Source organism: Crinia signifera, chromosome 8 (genome assembly GCF_055691185.1).
Source record: "Crinia signifera chromosome 8, ASM5569118v1, whole genome shotgun sequence".
Lineage (NCBI taxonomy): Eukaryota > Metazoa > Chordata > Amphibia > Anura > Myobatrachidae > Crinia > Crinia signifera.
In genome coordinates this window covers 124,262,321-124,279,904 of record NC_139224.1, presented here as the reverse complement: position 1 = coordinate 124,279,904, position 17,584 = coordinate 124,262,321, and the positions used below count along the sequence as shown (strand labels likewise).

The window sequence follows — 17,584 nt, the reverse complement described above, 5'->3', positions numbered from 1 at the left end:
AAGAAAATAAGCATGATTTCTAAAATGTTCACAAGGAAACATTTTTATTTTGTTCTGAGACTGTACAACGAGTACTGTACTACTATATTACTGCAACAGTGCTCTGCAAAAGGAGGTTTGAAAAGACCCGCGGAAGGATTTGAATTAAACAGTATTTGAATCTTTTAATATCCCTCAAGAGATTTTTTTCTGCACTGATTCATTTAATTTAGTGGACACAGCAGCGTGGCTCATTGATTGTGGACAAAACTTCTGAAGAGCCTGGTGTGTTCCCCTGTTTAAACGTGGGAAGAGAGAAAAGTTGGACGTGAATTAATTTGATTCTGTACATAATTCTTCTTCAATGGGATTCAGTGTCCTATTGCAAAGGCATGAAAAAAGGAGACACTGAGTTTGATTGCTCAATATTCATCTACATATTTCTCTCTATGGACACAATATGCTTGGCTTAATTAACTTTTCTCAAAGGTGAAGCAGTGCGCACCATCTGCTGTGAGACAATCCCATTTGTATGCCTCCGAATAATCCCCTTTACTTCAGAAATAGCTATGATAAGGTAACTAAAATAGCAACTTTTGTAAGAGCTATAATTTGGTAAACAAATATGGATCCCTAAGTAAATGGAATATTGAAATACAAAACTGTATCACGAGACAACAAAATCAAGAACAAATTCTCAATCTCTCTACTCGCTTCTTCATCTTTAAAAAAAATGTACATTAATATTTCCTTACAATTGACAGAAATCCGGGCTTAGCAGTAAGAACACAGCAGGAGTATCCTCCACATAAATCCTATGGTAGATCTTGCTTTTAAAGGCAACGGAATAAAGCCAAGGAATAGCTTCTAAAAGAAACACCAAGTCACGGATGCAAAATATTGAGGTAAAGTTTTGCCATTTAATTTTTTTTAATCAAGTCTCAAGGACCACACAGTGATATCAAGGGCCTGCTGAACTTGCTCCAAAGCTGGGTCGTCATTTGATCTTTGTTGCTGGTAATCTGATTATCTCATTGTGGAGGTAAACTTCAGACCCAATCTTGTTAGCAGCTGGCTCGGCTGGATTACTACAGCTACTGAGCTGGAAAATGAACTGAGCAGTCCGACTTTGGCCATGCTCTCTTTGAGCTCAAGGTTGTCTACTTTAGGGTGTGTGCTTTTTGTGAACGTCTGAAGACCATTTCCCTAGTTATTGGGATTCTGTGTACATTTATAGGACGTATCAATACAAATGTGTCTTCCAGGTACTGGTATGCTGTAGAAAATGGTAAAGGCAAAAAGTATATATATACACAAAAAGTTTCTTTAATATATCTTGGTGGCTGTGTTCTAATATATGTAAATGGTGCTAAAGCTGTGTGGTCCCTCTTTAAAACACTCAGTTTTGCTAGTGGTCTTATTGCGGCATTGACCGCTTTAACAGGGAATGCACACCACAGAGAAAGTATAGAGAGCCTTGCAAAATAGCTTGAAAAGGTTCAAAGACTCTTAAAGACAAAAAGGACTAAGCTGGGATTTTTATGTACACTGAAAAGAAGAATAAAATATAAATTCCCTATTGCAGCCTGTTATGGCAGTGTTGCCCATATCAAAGCATTATGTTGCTTTCGAAATGTGTTGGAAATTTTTCTGCCGCACCATAAGCAGTAGAGTAGAAGGAACAGTTTAGGCAAGTGACCATTCTGCTACATGAACCATTCAGTGCCCTGTTTTGACATACTATTGAGTGAACAAGAAATCCAAACAGCTTGAACTTGAACAAGTGTTTTCATTCAATAGGGTGTATAATGCTTTGGAAGGATACTGCTATAATACAGAGGCGGCCTCCCAAGTTTAAATACTGTTATTTTGCCTAATAGGCTTCCCACAGTCTGAAATATATCACTAGAAATCTATGGCACCCTACAATGATTGAGTTAAATGTAAATGAAAGTATATTTTAGATATCATCCATTACCAGGTGTATGCATTGTCTTATTTGCTTTTCACTTACTTACTTACTTACTGACTTATTTACTTATTTATTTGTGTACATATATTTATGAATGTATGTATATATAACAAAGATATATGAAGGATATCAGCGCTAACAAATAGATCTCAGTCCAGCAAATAATAGACCAATAGTTCAATGGGTCATAAAGTTCACCAAGTCCCAGAATATATGGACTGCAGCACCCTCAGAAAGGAGACTCCCGGGATCCTCAGGAGCAATGGATATCTAGGCAGAAAAGAGGAACAGAGGGGCGCTCCATAGTGCATAAAACAATTTAATATTTAAAAGGCACACAGCACAGAGTACAAGTCATAGGAAATGCTCGTACCAAATAATACATCGGCAGTGGGCTGGATACCACAAGATTTTAGAAATGTTACCAGGCAGGTTCAGCACACCATCCGGAGCACAGTCAGGATACACGCGGCCCACGCTGCTTCTCTTTAGGGGATACACAGCGTGCCGGGTCCTTCTGAGGACAGACGGAGGGAGGACAGCCTGGAGCAGACAGCGAGCGTCACCGTAGCCACGCCCCTACGCGTTTCGTGATAACACTTCGTCAGAGGGCGTGGTCTAGGTGCGCTCGCTGACCCATAGAAAAAGCTGGAAACATCCAATGAGCTTAAACACAAGGATGACAGGCATCGGCATCAGCCAATAGATACACTGTCTCTCAACAAACATTGCTTAAAAGTAGCCAGCCAATCCATAGGCCGCCACTATGATTGACAATACTATTGTCCTATCAGAACTCAGCCCTAAGGCATGGGTATCTACGACGTGCCTTGAAGCTCCGTCCACAAGAGTTCTCTCTCACTGAACTCAAAGGGATAAGGCGCTAACCAATAGAATCACTTCTATCGCTTGATGGACTGGTCACTTAGCCAATCTCCATGTTTCTATGTTAAACATGGGTAGCGTCTTTTTCACTGTAAGCGCTGCTGACAGGATGATTTTAGAGAAAAGTCAGCGCACAAAACTCATAATTGCTGGCTCTCTGTATGTTTCCAACATTTGCTTTTGCCTTCATAGTACAATCATACATAATTACAATCATTATATGGTACATAAAGTGCAAAATGTGCATATTTAAAAAACATAAAAAAACGTGAAAAACTAAATTTTTCAGTTTCTTTTAAAAAGACATCAAATGTATATATAAACATGTAAATTTCATACTTTTAAAAATGGAGTTATTTCATACCCCTCGTTTAACCCTACCGGAGCTAGTGTGTTGAGATTTAGAATCCAAAAGGTTTCCCTTTTAATCAGATCCTGATCTCTATCACCCCCTCTTCTGTTAGGGAACACCATTTCAATGCCTTTCACTTTTAGGCTCGCAGGATCACTGTTATGGAATAATTTAAAGTGGCGCGGGACACTATGATTCAAGACATTATTTTTGATATTCCTTATATGTTCCAAAACTCGGATTTTTAACATCCGTTTGGTCTTTCCAATATAAACCTGCCCGCAGCCACAGGTTAACATATATACGACAAATACAGAATTACAGTTAATAAATTGTTTTATACGCATATTGTCTTTAATTATTGACCCCTTATCAATATGCGTACAAACTTTACATTTTCCACAGGGATAACAACCTTTTATGTCAAGCATATTTCTAGTGTCTGGGTATTCCTGGGATTCTCAAGCTGGCTCTTTGCCACCATTGATTTTATTGTATTAGATCTCTTATACACAATTCTGGGTTTATCTTCAAGATGTCCCTGTAGAATCGGATCTAATTTTAAAATGTGCCAATTACGTTCCATAATTTGCCTGATTTCCTTCTGTTTGTCATTATATTTTGTTACAAATAGACAATCCACCTTATCTGACTCTTTTATCTCCCCTTTCTTTTTGTACTTAAGAATTTCATCCCGGTCCCCTGATTTAGCTCTCATCAGTACAGACTGAACCAAGCTGGGTGGATAACCCCGTTCTCTAAACCTTGTTACATATATTTCAGCTTGCTCATCAAAGGTGACCATATTCGTACAATTGCGTCTAAGACGTAAGAATTGGGAGAAGGGGATGTTATTTTTCCACGACTCCAAGTGACAGCTAGAATACTCTAAATAACTATTACTGTCTACTTTCTTGAAGTACGTGGAAGTTTCTATATTAGTGATCTCCGGGAAATTTTCAACACTGATCATCAAATCCAAGAATTCTATTTTGGTCGGTTGAATGTTTGAGGTGAATTTAAGATTATACTGATTGGAGTTTAATTCCTCCATGAAAGTTGTAAAATCGGAGTCTCCTCCCCCCCAAACAATTAAGATATCATCAATGTACCGTTTAAACATCTTTATGTTATCTTTTTTCGAACCGACCAGGGTGGTGGTTTCCCAGTCACCCATGTAAAGGTTTGCCAGGCTTGGGGCACAAATCGTCCCCATCGCCGTACCCCAAACCTGGACAAACCATTCATCCAAGAACTCAAAATAATTATGATCCAAAACAAAAGCCAAACAATCACAGATAAAATCCCTTTTTTCATCGGAAATATCTGGGTCACCACTGAGCACACCCCGGATCACCTCGATCCCTTTTTTATGGGGTATCGAGGTGTACAGGGAGGCGACATCAATCGTGACCCACCTGAAACCAGCTTCCCATTTCACATCTTTTAAAATTTGTAAAAGATGTGTGGAATCTCTCACATATGATTCGAGTTTTGGAACATATCTCTTGATGAACACATCGACGTACTCAGAAACTCTCGATGTTAAAGACCCTATTCCGGCGATAATTGGTCGCCCAGGTGGTGCTAGCGGGTCTTTGTGCACTTTTGGTAAGTGATAGAAGGTTGCATAGTAAGGTGCAGTATTATACAAGTAGTTAAATTCATCTAGGGTAATAACCTTTTGGTCTTTCCCCCTTTTCAACAAAGTATACAACTCTTCTATATACACTTTAGTGGGATTGTTCCCCAATCTCTTGTATGAGACCTCATCATTCAACAATTTATATGCCTCATTCACATAGAACTCACGGTCCATCAGAACTATCCCCCCCCTTGTCGGCACATTTAATGACAATATTAGTGTCTAGGGATAGGTTTTTAAGGGCACAAGATTTCCAGTCGAGCGGAGGTTGTAGCATTACCGGTTTTGCCCATCTTGATCAGATGGAGAAAGTTGGCAATTGGTGATATTGGTGGGCTATATAATGACCCGTGAGTTTTGTATGCCACGCACCTATCCCGGAGGTTAGTTCTAGATTCCTGTTTAACTAACCTCAGTTTCCCAGCTTACAGAAACTCCAGCCCCTTTTTCCTTGACTACATCTTTATCTGATTTACTTGTCATGACTTTGGCTTCCATTTCTGCTTGCACTTACCTTTGCTGGTTCTTGATCCATTCCAAATGAGGGATTTTGACATCTGCTCTGATCCAACTTTAGCCATGATGTCTGCAACAGGAGATTCTGCATTAACCCAGTAATAATGGTTATATTGAGTCTCCAAACAAAGGTTCAAGTTCTTACTGGCCAGGTCCAGAACTATATGGAATAAAGAACTGATTTCAACCAAAGATTCAAAGATTGGGTGTCCAGTCTACCTCTTAGGGAACTGAGAGTGAAGGGGCCCACATGGACACTTTGGGCCAAAATCATGTTTGTACATAAAGCAAAAAAGCTAGTAACTACAAAATAAACCATGCTGCACTGCAGGTGGGGCAGATGTAACATGTGCAGAGAGAGTTAGATTTTAGGTTTTTTTTTACATTTTTGTGCAGGGTAAATATTGGCTGCATTATTTCCGTTGGAACACACACATACATGAACTGCACATGTTACATTTGCCCCACCTGCAGTGCACATGGGTTTGTCCATTTACAAACAAAATGTACCTTGCGATCAGGTCTAAAATAGGCCCAGTATAACAGTGTGTGGTACTTGTGTAGTTTCACGGCGCCAGCTACTTCCGGGTTCTACGCTCGCCACAAACTATGTTAAAAAAAGTAACTTAACTCCATGCCAACATGGATAGTTCATACCTCCACTATCCATGTTGGCATGGAGTTGATTTTAAATAGCGTGGCGAGCATAGCAAACCACCGAGCCCGCAGCATGGGCGAGCGAAGCGAGCCCCACAAGGGGACTCAGACGCACGGCGCCATGCTGGCGCCGTGAAACTACACAAGTACCCAGTGTGTATATGTGAGGGACTTCACAATGAAAGCTATCTAAATAATACATTAATATTTGAATTACTGTACACTGCTTTATTTACCTTTCTGGGCACTCTCAATGGCTTGTGCTGCAAACAAACACGTGACACCAGGGTAAGACTGGCTTACTGGAGTACAGGGGGAAATCTCTGTGGGTCACACTAACTGGGAGCACATCTTCTCTAAGGATCAAGTTCCAGACTATACACTTGAATGATATATGATACATATGTTAACTTATACCACACAGATCTGTGGCATATTTTTTATCTACATTGTTGTTATCAATCATATTATTGCTCTCTCTAGATGTCGTGGGTGATGGGTGTTTTGTGCTCTGACATCGGCGGGTCTCTGCTCTGACTCCAACCCAAGCAGGCTGGTGGCTGCAGGGGTTGGAGGAGGTCACTGGACATCAGTGCAGCAATATTGAAAAAGAAAAAGGGTGCAGGAGGTTGCCTGCTGGGCCCCCAGGCCCCCCAACCCGCCAGACCCCATAGCAGTTGCATCTACAGCACCCTCTATAGTTACATCACTGATTGTAGTAATACAAGCTTTGGTTAATCCCTATACACACTATATAATTAAAAAACACTTAGGATTATATATATTTTTTATTTAAATGTGTAGTGTACACACTCAATATTGCTCCCCATAGTAGTCGTAACATGTGGGTCAATTTATAGCCAGGGCAGCCATCGGGGGGGGGGGGGGACATTTCAAGGGTCTCCAGTTCCGGGCCCAGTCAGACAGGGGGCCAAGGACTGGAGTTTATGAAATATAATTTTTCATAAACAAAGGTCACGTTTCCCTTGAAGCAATGTTGAGGTTGAGTAGTGCGGCCAGTGCTGGAGACACAGGATTTACAAGGCATTCCAGATGTGCAAGAAAGGGAAGAGGGCCCTGCTTATTTTTCAGTCCTGGGCCCCACAACTTCTGATGGCATACCTGTATGTGGCCAATGTCCTGCATGTTCAGTGGCCATGAGTGATGTCACTGGATGATATAGTTGACCATATTGTCCATTGTGTATACAATATAGTCAGTCCACCAGCGGCACGGCTGATATCAGTAATTATATCGACCATACCATGGGTGTTATAGTATGTTCAGGCCATAAGTTTATCACTTCTTTACAGTTGACAAATCTTTTAAACAAGGGTAAAAAACAGCCCAGATATGTAACCGTGAGTTTTTGCCAGACCTTCTTTGCTGTGAGCTCTATGAGCCTGATTCAGGTTCAGTTGCAAATTTTAGACAAAACTGCAACTGCTGTCTCTCGCATGATGGGGAGTCGCCCCAAGTATTGATTAAAATGTATTATTCGCCGGCAGCTCGCACAACACAGCAGTGTGGGTGGAGGGCGTTGGAAGGTGGGCTGTCTTTGTACCCATGGGAACACCCAGCATTTCATGAGCTTTCCCATGAAAATGCTGGGCGTTGCCATGGAAATTTACCTGTGACGCAAATGTGGGGGGCAGGCAACTGACGTCAGCGAGAACAGGCTGCTTGCAGATCTAAGACCCCAGAGATGTGTCTTAGATCTGTGAGCACTTGCAAAATCATTCGATGGTCGGTGACTATCGAATGATTTGGCCCCCGCACGCAAGCCTGCAAATGGAGGTTTATGCTAAACTTCCATTCACATGTTGTAAATTTCGCAGCTTTGTGGGTCAACCAGAACCACCTCCGTAATGTGAATTTATGAAATATTATTGTAATTTCTAGTAATACTGTAATCTGCCTTCCTACAGTATATACTACTGCATGTCATTGTATAAAACTTCATTATGTTATACAGGAGGTTTTACTTGACATCCTTTAAAACTGCACATTGGTATTTGCTATCAGGTTACGTACACTGAAATATATCAATTCAAATATTTCATTATATTGATGGCTAAAAGTCAATTATTTATTGCCTGTGTTATCAGTAACAATTCAGCTGTAAAGCTTAGAGTTTATCAGTTTAGATATTATTATTATTATTGTTATTATTATTATTATTATTATTATTATTATTATTATTATTATTATTCATGCTTACCATATTACTAAGTAAAGTACAAGACTATTATGTGCAACATGTGCAATGCAGTACTGTCGGTTAAAGTAGGACAAGATTTGACATTCCATCGCCATAACATCAGTTTGGATTTTCTGTCTTATTCATTCCTTGTTGGCAACTGAGTTAAAAACAGCTGCTATGTTAAGCATTTATTTTGTGTTTTCCTGGAAATTTGCATAGGTCTAGTTGGTATTTATGCTTTTCTTAAGCAGTTTTAAGTCTTTACAATTTGTCATGAAATTTTGCAACAATTTTCTGCTGGGATTTTTCAGCCATCTGCTGCATTTAGTGCTGTCAGGTTACCTCAGTTAAACTACTCTAAATATATACGAATATCTACAGTATGTTCTCAGTCTTATTTTTAACCCTTCAATGAGCTCTGCTATGTCCTATGTGAACTGGATCAATGGTTCACATGAACACTCCCCTGCTTACTATATGTCATTATAAATTGTTGTGCTCTGTATGCAGGGGCGGATTTAGGGATGAGGGCGCCCCTAGGCACAACAATAATGTTTACTAAGTAGGACAGTTTATAGGGGCAGTATCTGCATGTCCTATCCATTTACACTCTATTTAAGATGGAATATAGTACAGTACAGTGGATATTTTGCAGTTATTGGTACATTTTGGGCTGACAGTACTATCACAGGCATCCAAGTGCCGCCCCCAAACATGTGCCGCCCCTAGGCCGGTGCCTCACGTGCCTAATGGGAAATTCGGCTCTGTCTGTATGTAGAACTCCTAATAACTGGAGAGACCATTGCCCAAGGAGTGACCCAAGACTCACTATAAAAGATTGCAGGTATGCATTGTCTCTGAGAATTGAAGGAAGGCTACGAAGAAATGCCCACGTCCTGAAATATGTTATTGAAATACTTCATTGCTCACAGACGTGGCATACTGTCAAATGCCAAAACTACCAAAACCACCTGGAGACTACTGAAATCTGGAAAAAGTAGGCAAGTGTGAAGAAATCAGTATACTGCTGATCATCGACCCCATCTTATAATAGGGGAGGAACCTATAATGAGGCAATAGCAGTAGGTATGGTCGGCACTCAGAAAGTCCATGAGGTTTTAATTGCCGGGTGCCTTCTGAAATTAGCACGAGGAGCTTGCTCACACGATATCAGTGTCACTCCTGTCTTGATGATATGGTATTAAATAAAGGAGACTGCAACCATGGATCCTGCAACGTTTCAACTCCTTTAATGCAGTTTTGGCTTGACAAAAACTCCATTAAAGGAGTTGAAACGTTGCAGGATCCATGTTTGCAGTCTAGTTTATTTAATACTATATCATCAAGACCGGAGTGATGCTGATATCATGTGATTTTATATATATATATATACTGCACAATGCCTATAGATCAAATGTCTGTGCCCGGTCATCAATATTGTAGGGAATATACATCCAGAAGGTTTGGGGGAAACTCCTCCTCCTCAAGGATAAAACCAGCACAGGACGCAATAGTAACTTGCAAAAATTCAGTGTATTAAAATAACAACATCCAAGCCTCATGTAGGCCAATAGAGAATGGCATGACAACATTCTCTTCCATAGTGAGATCATAAAATCTCTTTTTCTTTGATTTAAGTACCGGCATAATGTCACGTCTAATGAGCCTCATGAAGGTGTCAATCGACGCATTAGTGCATGGGAGTCGAATAAACTTTTGGGTTTAAATGGAGTTTTCACCTGTACTTTATCAGAGGGGTGTTTCAAAAAGAAATCTTTTAAACAGAGTTGACGATGAAATTTATACAACTCGACCTCACAGTCAAAGTCCCTTTGTTTGTACGTTTCTACAAAGGATAATCCTTTGCTTAGTACATGTAGTTCATTTTCTGTGGGTATATAGGACGAAAGATTAAGTACCACTAAGTCCTGTTGCCCATCTTTGTATATGTATATATATATATATATATATATATATATTAGGGCGGAGTGAAAAAACTGAAATTGAGAAATTCAAAATCGGCTAGTGTGGAAAAGTTGTGACTTGACTTGAATAAGAAACGTGCAAAAACATTTTGATCTGAGTCAACATCTTCTGTTCTGGCAAGAGGCCTGAAGTTTCACTTTTTTGGTGAAAATGACGAAAACTATGAAGATGCTCCGATCTAGTTAAAATTATGTCAGGATGTCTTAGAGTGGTTCATTAATATACTTTAGCATAGTAAAAGAGAGTACGAGCTTGTCCTAGTGCAAAGTGACTGACTTTGGCGGGAGAAAAAATCCCTAATAATTGACCCATTTTCATGGTCACAATTGTGAATATTGTGTGTTTTCTCCTGAACGTGTTTATAATAGAAGAAGCACAAATACTCTAAATGGAATTTCGGTGACACTGTGTGAAATATAACACTGCATAATAGCCCTTAATCAGACCTGATCGCAGTACAAATTTGTTCTCAAAATGGGCAAAACAAATGCTGCATTGCAGGTGGGGCAGATGTAACGTGCTGAGAGAGTTAAATTTGGGTGGGGTGTGTTGCAACTGAAATCTAAATTACAGTGTAAAAATAATGCAGCCGGTATTTACAGTACCTTGCACAGAAACAAAATAACTCACACAAATCTAAAGGTGGCCATACATCTACAGATCGATTGTCAGATTGGGCCGGTTGGAACAAACAGCTGGTAATATCTGAATGACAGTTTTTCAGCATTTCAAAGCAAATGGTCAACTGTCATTTGCTCTCATCTTTTACCAGGATTTTGTTCCAACCAGACAGATCGGACAATAAATCTGTAGATATATGGCCACCTTAAATCTCTCTGCACATGTTACATCTACCCCACCTGCAGTCCAGCATTTTTTTGCCCATTTTGAGAACAAATTTGTACTGCGATCAGGTCTGATTAAGGGCCATTATGCAGTGTTATATTTCACACAGTGTCACTGAAATACATGAAATTGGATTTATGCTGCTCTCTTTGCAGTGCATATACAAAGATAGACAATCCTGTGTATATAAATAAGAAATAACTGTTGCAGTCTGTTATTGAAAAACAGTAACTGTTACAATAAGTATTACAAGTAAGTGTAAACTGTCTAATGTATCATTTTACATATCACTTCTGTTTATTGACAGAAAAACAGTGTTGCATCCCCTATACTGGGAACATGATTGGGCTGCATTACAGCATATAATTATGCCAAAGATAAGCCAATATATTAACTGTTAAATACGTTGAAGTGTATTATGATGTAATAAATTGTAAGCTTGCAGCAGGGCCCTCTAACCCCCAAGTCTGTCTGTCATTACCCAGTTTGTTTTATCACTGTCTACTATTGTAAAGCGCAACAGAAACTGCTGCGATATATAAGAAACTGTAAATAAATAAATAAATAAACAAATACATCTAATGTTATGGGGAAAAAAAACAAGAACATTGATTCAAAAAATAACAGGTTAATCATTCTATGAGTGGTGTCCAGCAGTACATATATGCCAATCACTGTGTTCATTTCTAGGCAGCAGGGCCGTCTTAACAGCAGTGTGGGCACCTGGGCAAAGCAATGCACTGGGGCCCTTACCCATTCTCCCCTCCTAGGGGTGGGGGGTGGTATCAGCAGCAGCTTTGATGTCCCACGGGTGGCAGGGGTGCTCTATCTTCCATTCAACATGTAGGACCTGGAGCAGTAACTTCTGCTAATTACTCCTTTACTGCACAGGTGGTGGGAGGGTGAACACTAACGTGTGGAAAGGGGCACTGAGCTGTATGAAGGGTCCCTTGTAAATGACTTCCAGGGAGGTAGGGGGTGTTTTATACGCAGAGGAGGGTTGGTTAATGGAGTGGGCTTAATATTCGTCATTTTCCGGTGGAAGGGCAGCTTGTTTGACTGCAGATATCCCCATTATCTGGAAATAGATTTCTTAGCCTAGTATAAAAACCTAGAGTCCCAACTTTCAGGAGGTGCTGGGAACTTGGGTATCAGAGATCAGGAGCCAGAGCAATCCATTGACAAAAATATAAAACTACACCAGACGTTTGGAGCTGGAGCAGGGACCGGCTGCTTGAAGGCTGATATCTCTGGTTCTGGGCATGATAGAGACAAGCCGCTAGTGTCAGAGAGAACCTGAGAAATATGACTGGAAATTGTAATTAACAGGTCGGATGTGGACTGCTGCTTTGAAGTTGGATATCTGCAGTTCCCCAGGGCCGATTTTCAAAATTCTGGTATCCCTAGAAAAAGGGGATCCTCAGCTATCAACATAGAGCCATTATACGCCTGGGGCCCCTGGGCAAGTGCCCATTAAGCCCATACAAAAAGACAGCCCTGCTAGGCAGGATTGATCAGCAATACTTATTACAGCATAATGCACTTTAATGTATTTAACTGTTAATATATTGGCTTATCTTTGGCATAATTATATGCTGTAATGCAGCTGCAGGTGGGGCAGATGTAACATGTGCAGAGGGAGTTAATGTGGCCATACATCTACAGATTTATTGTCCGATCTGTCTGTTTGGAACAAAATACTGGTAATGGATGAGAGCACTTTGCTTTGAAATGCTGGAAAACTGCCAAAAACTGTAATTCAGATATTACCAGGTATTTGTTCCAACCAGCCAGATCTGACAATCGATCTGTAGATGTATGGCCACCTTTAGATTTGTGTTGAGTTATTTTGTTTCTGTGCAGGGTAAATACCTGCTGCATTATTTTTACACTGCAATTTAGATTTCAGTTTCAACACACCCCACCCAAATTTAACTCTCTCAGCACGTTACATCTGCCCCACCTGCAATGCAGCATTTGTTTTGCCCATTTTGAGAACAAATTTGTACTGCGATCAGGTCTGATTAAGGGCTATTATGCAGTGTTATATTTCACACAGTGTCAATGAAATTCCATTTAGAGTATTTGTGCTTCTTCTATTATAAACACGTTCAGGAGAAAACACACAATATTCACAATTGTGACCATGAAAATGGGTCAATTATTAGGGATTTTTTCTCCCGCCAGTCAGTCACTTTGCACTAGGACAAGCTCGTACTATTTTTTACTATGCTAAAGTATATTAATGAACCACTCTAAGACATCCTGACATAATTATAACTAGATTGGAGCATCTTCATAGGTTTCGTCATTTTCACCTAAAAAGTGAAACTTCAGGCCTCTTGCCAGAACAGAAGATGTTGACTCAGATCAAAATGCTTTTGCACGTTTCTTATTCAGGTCAAGTCACAACTTTCCCACACTAGCCGATTTTGAATTTCTCAATTTCAGTTTTTTCACTCCGCCCTAATATATATATATGCGACAAAGAAGGCAGTGGCACTCGGAGATTTCAATAAATGCACACTACTTTATCCCAAATACATGGTGCAATAATGGAACCGACGTTTCGGGGGTGTGTGACCCCTGTTTTCAAGGTGCAGAACAAGTGAAAACGGGGACACGCACCCCCGAAACGTTGGTTCCTTTATTGCACCATGTATTTGGGATAAAGTATTTTGCATTTATTGAAGTCTCCGAGTGCCACTGCCTTCTTTGTCTCCTATCATCCATTCCTTCAGGAGGCACCGGAGCACTGCCAACACGGCAAGTGAGAGTACCGATCCACTCGACAATCTATATATATATATATATATATATATATATATATATATATATATATATACATTGCTCAACAAAAAATTAAGAGAACACTAACATAACACATCCTAGATCTGAATGAATGAAATATTCTTAATAAATACTTTGTTCTTTACATGGTTGAATATGATTACAACAAAATCACACAAAAATGATCAATGGAAATCAAATTTATTAACCCATGGAGGTCTGGATTTGGAGTCACACTCATAATTAAAGTGGAAAAACACACTACAGGCTGATCCAATTTTGATGTAATGTCCTTAAAACAAGTCAAAATGAGGCTCAGTAGTGTGTGTGGCCTCCATGTGCCTGTATGACCTCCCTACAACACCTGGGCATGCTCCTTATGAGGTGGCGGATGGTCTCCTGAGGGATCTCCTCCCAGTCCTGGACTAAAGTATTCACCAACTCCTGGACAGTCTGTGGTGCAATGTGGCATTGGTGGATGGAGCGAGACATGATGTCCCATATGTGCTTAATTGGATTTAGGTCTGGGGAATGGGTGGGCCAGTCCATAGCATCAATGCTTTCATCTTGCAGGAACTGCTGACACACTCCAGCCACATGAGGTCTAGCATTAGGAGGAACCCAGGGCCAACCGCACCAGCATATGGTCTCACAGGGGGTCTGAGGATCTCATCTCGGTACCTAATGGCAGTCAGGATACCTGCCAAACCGGTCATGCTGGAGGATGTTGCAGGCAGCAGAACATTCTGCTTGGCATCTCCAGACTCTGCCACGTCTGTCACATGTGCTCACTTGAACCTGCTTTCATCTGTGAAGAGCACAGGGCACCAGTGGTGAATTTGCTAATCTTGGTGTTCTCTGGAAAATGCCAAATGTCCTGCACGGTGTTGGGCTGTAAGCACAACCCCCACCTGTGGACGTCAGGGCCTCATACCACCCTCATGGAGTCTGTTTCTGATCGTTTGAGTAGACACATGCACATTTGTGGCCTGCTGGAGATCATTTTGCAGGGCTCTGGCAGTGCTCCTCCTATTTCTCCTTGCACAAAGGTGGAGGTAGCGGTCCTGCTGCTTGGTTGTTGCCCTCCTACGTTCTCCTCCACGTCTCCTGATGTACTGGCCTGTCCCCTGGTAGCACCTCCATGCTCTTGACACTATGCTCACAGACACAGCAAACCTTCTTGCCACAGCTGGTATTGATGTGCCATCCTGGATGAGCTGCACTAACTGAGCCACTTTTGTGGGTTATAGACTCTGTCTCATGCTATCACTAGAGTGAAAGCACCGCCAGCTTTCAAAAGTGACCAAAACATCAGCCAGAAAGCATAGGTCTGCAGTGTGTGTTGCTAATTGCCTATAATTTCCACCTGTCTATTCCATTTGCACAACAGCATGTGAAATTGATTGTCAATCAGTGCTGCTTCCTAAGTGGACAGTTTGATTTCACAGAAGTGTGATTGACTCGGAGTTACATTGTGTTGTTTAAGTGTTCCCTTTATTTTTTGAGCAGTGTATGTGTGTGTATATATATATTTATATATATATATATATATATATATATAGGAAGCAGAGACGGGCGGCACTCAGGTGAAGGTGTACAAAAACCAAGAGGGTTTAATTGTGCATACAGGCAACGTTTCGGGGCTGCGCCCCTTTCTCAAGCCAAACGACAACAAGACAGTGCAGTGTGAAACAAAATGAAATAAATACCTGAACCAAAAGCCAAACGCCGCCCTGGCCACCTCCTCCTTGGTGCAGCATACTTCTTTCCCCCCCGGTGCGTCTTCCGCCCGCTCTCACCCAGCGGGTGACGTCAGCGGGGCTCGGGAAGTCAGCTGAGCCGCATCATGTGGCTGGAGGCGGGATGGTTGCCTAGGCGACACAACAATAACACAACATGAAACGCTGCTTGCACGGCCACTCAGGGGTGCGCATGTCTCCCTCATCACTCGTGTCAAATGTAGTGAAAATGTGTGTATGAGTGTGGTGACGTGTTATGTGTGTGTAGGACGTGACTGTGAATGTTGTGTGTTGGGGTCCCGTCGATGGTCGGGTGCCTACAGTGTTGCCGTACTACATGTCGACCATGGGGGTGCTGTGTTATAATAACGAGTGTTATGTGTCCTTATAGGTGTATGACCAGAAGGTCATGAGATTAATGCTGTGTCTACCGTGAACTGCTGTAGACATGTGATTGTAGCATATAATCCTGTCAGTGGTGTGTCCTCTGTTTATGTGTCACCCGCCGGGTGAGAGCGGGCGGAAGACGCACCGGGGGGGAAAGAAGTATGCTGCACCAAGGAGGAGGTGGCCAGGGCGGCGTTTGGCTTTTGGTTCAGGTATTTATTTCATTTTGTTTCACACTGCACTGTCTTGTTGTCGTTTGGCTTGAGAAAGGGGCGCAGCCCCGAAACGTTGCCTGTATGCACAATTAAACCCTCTTGGTTTTTGTACACCTTCACCTGAGTGCCGCCCGTCTCTGCTTCCCATACACCAGGGCAGGAGACATCCTGCTCATGGGAGGGCACCAGGGCAGTTTCACCCATCAGCGACAGGGAGTGCCAGATACAATTGTCATTCGTATATATATATATATATATATATATATATATATATATATATATATATATATATATATATAACAGAATTATAAAGATAGCCGTTTTAACCAGAATCTGCATGCATTGTCTTTTGCTGCAGCGCTGGCTGACCAGGTGTTAGCTCCTGGGACATAGCCATTTAACTATGTATCAACAGTTGTGCCACAGAGCTCTGTTGGAAGAGCAGCAGTCACCCTTTGATCCCGTGTGAACCACACAAATGCTGCAGTACATGCTTGGAGCCCAGAGGCAGGCATCTCCATTGCCTCTCAGAGGCCGTATATTCCAACAGTGAGCTTGAGCCTTATGGTCACTACAGATTATAACCCTGATATGTACCTGGAATTACAGGACAGAGGACCTACTGCAAAGCAGATTGTTCATCCCAAAGGGTGCTTCTGGATGCTGTAAGTGCATAGGCCAATATCCAAGTTAGTAAGTAGGACTAGTCTGGACACAGTGCAATATGGTGGGCTGATGTCAATCCACTTGATAAAAAAGGTCATCTGATGCATTTGCTTTATTAGGCAGAACAGCATTTTTAAAGTGTTATACATTAATGTGTTATTTTATTTGAGACAATAATGTGTACATTCATAGACCAGTATTTTTTGCAATTGTCTGTTTTACCAGTAATGTGACAGACAAGGCAATTTGGTTCTTAGACACATTCAATTTGATGGTAGATAAGAACCACTTGGTCCCTCTAATTTGCCCTTTTTATCCTTCATATAATCTCAATCCTATGCTCACTATGGTAATTTACTACACGTGTAGATTTAGAGGCACCAAATAACTGTGGTACAGATGGGTCTTGTCCCATCCTTGCTGGCGGGTCGCCATGGCGTCTGCGCTGGCGACCCGCCAGCAGCCACGCCAGCGAGGAGACTGAGACGCGCCTGCGTCTCACGCGCACGCGCGTCTCAGTCTCCGTCGCTGGCGCGACGGAAACCCTGTCCGTCTCCGCCTCAGGGAGACGGACAGGGTTAGGGGGGGGTTAGGGGGGGTGCGGGCAGTCGGCGGGGACCCCGGGTTACCGCCGGCAAGCCGGCGGGGACCCGGGGAAACGTATGGAAGCGCCGTCGGAAGGGGACGCGCGCGCCTCTCGTGCGCGCGCGTCCCCTTCTCACGATCGCCATGGCGCTGGCGGGGGA

General features: G+C 41.8%; 1 long non-coding RNA gene across 1 annotated transcript; it reads right to left on the bottom strand.

Annotated features, from left to right (window-relative positions):
- Positions 1-2,083: 2,083 nt before the first annotated feature.
- Positions 2,084-15,625, bottom strand: LOC146027087 (uncharacterized). The gene is made up of 3 exons (XR_014454658.1): positions 15,541-15,625; positions 5,348-5,419; positions 2,084-2,221 (listed from the first exon to the last, which is right to left on the bottom strand). It is a non-coding gene; the product is annotated as an uncharacterized LOC146027087 (long non-coding RNA).
- Positions 15,626-17,584: the final 1,959 nt, after the last annotated feature.